Below are 4596 nucleotides of genomic sequence, written 5' to 3'. Positions count from 1 at the left end.
TGGAAGAATGTCTGGCACACAGTAGATGCTTACAGGCTGTTGCTAGAAATCCAAAGGAGACTACCTTTAACCCAAAGGTAGTCAAGAATGAAGTACAACTTTTGACCCTCCCAGCTGCTAGGATAATAGGTGTTGCCCAAGAAGCCAGTCTATGCCAAGGCTTTGAGCATGGTTGGGAAGTATCCTATCAATTAAACCACATACCCAGCCCACCGAGAGACTTTTGGTCCAGAGTTTGGATAGTGCAGGAAGAGCAGGCACCAGCAATCTGGTGTAGCCAGTAGCATTGTGTCTACAGAGAACCCAAGGATGGAGGCCCTTGTGACTGGATGGTGGGGGACACCAGTGGTGTCCCTGCAGAATGGAACCTGGCTCTGTGCTCAGGTTCTGATCCTCATTGCAGTTTGGCACCCCATTCTACAGCAGAAGAAATAGTATCAAACAACGAGGGGCCCCTCCCCTTCCGAGCCTCATGTCCAGACCTTCGGGGAACCAGTCAGAGATAGGATCGGAGGTACAGAGTGGCCGAGTGACTACCATAGCCACACAGGTGAGAGCAGAGGGACAGTCGGCTTTGAGGGCTGTGAGGTCTGCAGACTCTCTGACCACAGCGCCCCCAGGTGGGGCCATATCTACCAGTCCATCTGTCTGTCTGGGAAACTAGTTCAGTGGCTCCTCCTGCAGGCCTGGTAGGAGGCTTGGGGGTCAAGGGGAGTGTGGAGCTGAACCAGGACCTTGCTGATGCTTGGATCCCTCCATGGGAACACTCAGTCTTTTTAGGAAGGCAGGTATGACCTGATCCCTTGATTGGTCACTGATTCAGCATCAGCGTCAGTGACCTACTGTGCACCTGGAAAGATGATGGGGACAGAGATATAGGAACTTTCTCTCTGTCCAGGAGAAGGAAAGCCACAAAGTGAAGGTCACAGTGTCACCGTGCAGGACCCGAGAACACAGTGCCATGTTGATCTTTCTGAGAGGCCCAGGAAGGGATGACGGCAAGTGAGTCTGATGACCTTGGAGGGGTCTTGTTGGGGAAGTGCAGATGTCCTAGGTGAGGGACTGTTACATACTATCTAAGGCTCTTGGTGGGGCCAGAGCAAGGGCAAGCGATCAGCAAGCTTTCTCTTGGCCTGCTCTGGAGGAAACACCTATGGAGGTGGCTTCCCTTCCCCGGCAAAAGATGAATATCCCAGCCTCCATGTGACAGCAGGACATAGACCCAGTCCCAGCTAGACTCCTAGGGTTATTGGGACCTTGGACCACATACCTTACCCTCAATCTCAGCTTCTTGTCTACAAAAGGGTCAGTCCATAATGGACACAGAATATCACAAAGGACCCATGAGCATTCCTAGTCTGGAGAACCTAGGGGACCAGCCACATGCTGCTGTGATGGGCACAGCTGGTGGTTGAGGATGAACATCTCTTGACCCCTACAATGCATCTGTAGTGCCGAGTCATGCTGAGACCTGGCTGGGGAGGGGACATCACAGTCCATTGTGAGCTCCTCAATGGAGAGCCGTTCACGGGAGCTCACAAGCTCTGGGTTCCTCCATTAGCCTTTGGGGCTGTACCGTCCGTTTTGTTGGTAAGTTGTGCATGATTTGAACCTGTGGAAAGCCGAGTCATGGAGCAAGCAGGTCTTTGTCTCCTCTCCAAACTCCTGGTCAGTCTGGGCCCCTGGCTCTGCACAGCCCCTTTTCCAGCTGCTTGTGATCCTGGGCCTGTTGTACATAGCCTCAGGAGGTGCTGAAGTAAATAGAGGGTGGAGGGTAACCCTGAGAGGGAACTCCATCTGTGCATCTAAGAGGAAAGCGTCACCCATGGCGGGGTGAGACTTTTCAATGATGCTTCTCTTTTGGTGTCACCCACGGTCCTGCCAGTCACCCTTCATCCATGTTCTGTGAGTTTTCTACTGCTGTGGCAAAACATGGCCCAAAAAACAGCTTGGGGAGGAAAGGGTTTATTTGGCACGTTCTGGGTGAGAGTCCACTGAGAGAAGCCAAGGAAGAAACTCAAGCAGGCCAGGAACCTCGAGGCAGAAGCTCCAGCAGAGACTATGGAGGGGTACTCCTTACTGGCTTGTTCTTCATGCCTTGTTCAACCTGCCTTCTCTAAAGCCCAGGAACCCCAGCCGAGGGGTAGCAATGTCCCCTAGTGGGTTGGGCCTTTCCCACGTAAATCATAAATCAAAAAAGTGACCCATAGCTTTGTCTATAGGTCAATCTGATGGGCACATTTTCTCATTTGAGGTTCCTTTTCCCAGATAACCTAGTTTATGTCAAGTTGACCAAAAAACTAACCAGGATCATAAGTAACAACAACAGACTCATTGGTGGCCTTATTCCTTCAGCTGTGAAATATATACATACATATATGTATATAGGTGCACACAGACATACATATATAAATATATATGAAATAAATAAATATGAAATAAACTAAGTCTCTTTAAGATTTCATATAATCTTGAGGAGACTGGTTCATAATCTTAAAGGGTCAGGTCCAAATTCCAACAGTTAATATATGAAATATATTAGTAATAAACCCTGTTGATTTCACAGCAGGGACATTCTGACTTCTTGCTTGGAGCCTGGGTAACAGGAGCAGGAGGCTTCCGGTGGCATTTGAGTGGCAGCTGGCTGCTGATGACCTGCAGGTGGTGAACAGCTATTACGTGGCTCAGCTGTGGCTAGTGAAAGGCAGGTCAGTCATCCTGTTCCTTGTTTCTCCCCGTCTCCAAGACTGGCTAGGGCAGGACTCCCTCATCTAATGGGTAGGGTGTTGCCCATCTCCGGGCTCCTGTTGAACCACTCTGAGTGTGACCCGGCGAGAAGCCGGAGTCTCCGTGAGCAGGAGAGACAGGTGTGGGATGGGTGTGGATTGGGGACGCGGCTGTGCCTGTCCCCAGCTATGACGCTGCAGGCACAGGTTAGGTATGGCCACCAAGGAGCTCCATTGTTGCCCGTGACTGTGACCTGCTGGATTTTCTCTCCTGGGTCTCGGAGTTCAGGGCAGGAGATTCCAAGCATGTAGATCCAAGGAGGTTCTGACAGACTTCACAGAGTCTACTGTCAGCCTCTCCCAACTCAGAGGTTGTATTGCTTCAGCTTTAGTACTTACAAACAAGATAAACCCACTGAGCAAGTCCAAACCAAAGTCAAGGGAACCAGACACTGAGGACCCTAGAGTCATGACTGCCATGTAGCTTAGAAGCCAGTTCTGGAACATGGTCAAGAGCTCCTTACCCACCTCCTGTCCCTGTCTCCTTCCCCTGCCCCCAGATCTGTCTAGCCCACTCTCTTTTCTCCTAGCCTGGGGTTAAACCTTCCTCCACCAGTATTCCACTGACTCCCATAGCAGTCACGGGGAGGTGCGGTTTCCATTGTCTTAAGGGCTGGACAGACCAGAGAAGCTGCCCAAGGCCACAGGGTAAGGATCGGCTCTTAAGCCAGGTTCAGTCACGCGCTGTTTCTGCTGTCTTTAGCTACTTGGCTGGTGACCCCTTGGGATGGCAGCCCCAGAGACCAATACTCGGAATTCAGCTCAGACATTTCCCACCTCCAGGAAGCCCTCCCCAGCTCCTCCCCCAGAGCCCATGAATGGCTTTCTCCCACGCTTATCTCACAATGAAGGGACAGGCACCACCTCGACTCTGCCAGGTTAAGGTCACTGAGCATGTAGGAAGGAGGGTTCTGGGGACAAGAGTCCTGTCTGCTTTACCCAGGATCATGTGACTGCTTCTGCTTCATGTAACAGCACAAGAGGATCCCCTGGGGGTCACAGATGCAGTACATCCTGCCCTATGGCCACCCGAAGGGGACCTCCCTTCTCCTTAGATCAGTCAGTGTACTGATTTTGTGAGAATGTTCTAGAAAAAAAAAAAAAGGCCAGGTGTGGGGAGTTAAACTGGAAGAGCTGATGGAAAACCCCAGAGAGGACTGGGCCAAGGTCAGCAGGACCTGAGCACAAAGACATTGTTTAATTGCGTCTGCTCCTACAGGGAAGTCCTTGTTAAGGGACTTGGCCCATGGAGGTCACTGACCTGGATCGGCTCCCAGCTCACCTACTCTCCCCGGCGTCCCAGGGCCCCCGTGCTGTGGGGCGATGCACTCGGGACTCTGGCCTCAGGAGACACGGCATCCCTGCACTCCTGGCCAACCACCAAGGGATAGCCTCTAGCACAGCACATTTGAGAATATTCAATAGTTAAAGCCGTAACTCTGGTTTGAGATGACTCAGGGCTGACACCAAGTCAGACAAGCTCAGTTCAGGCCCCGAGACATGGTGCCAGGGGAGAACCAATTCCACACACTCACAGACTGTGTGTAGGAGAAACAGAGGTCCTTGTCCTCACAGATCAGCACGAGGGGGACCTGGCATACTAAACACCCAGGGCTGTTCTCTCAAAGGAAGGGAGGCATAACCTGTTGTCTGCCCGGAAGGCTGGGAGAGGATGTGTGAAAAGCCTGGTGACCTTTTTGCTATCTGTGTGGCCGAGACCACACCAGATCCTTTCGCAGACTTTCTCTGTGAGCTTATCAATCTATAGGACCTATCTTTATAGAAGGTGTCACATGAAGTTTACAAAGAG

Source organism: Myodes glareolus, chromosome 22 (genome assembly GCF_982192425.1).
Source record: "Myodes glareolus chromosome 22, mMyoGla1.1, whole genome shotgun sequence".
Lineage (NCBI taxonomy): Eukaryota > Metazoa > Chordata > Mammalia > Rodentia > Cricetidae > Myodes > Myodes glareolus.
The sequence above is the reverse complement of the archived record's forward strand: the minus strand, read 5'-3'. Positions refer to the sequence as shown.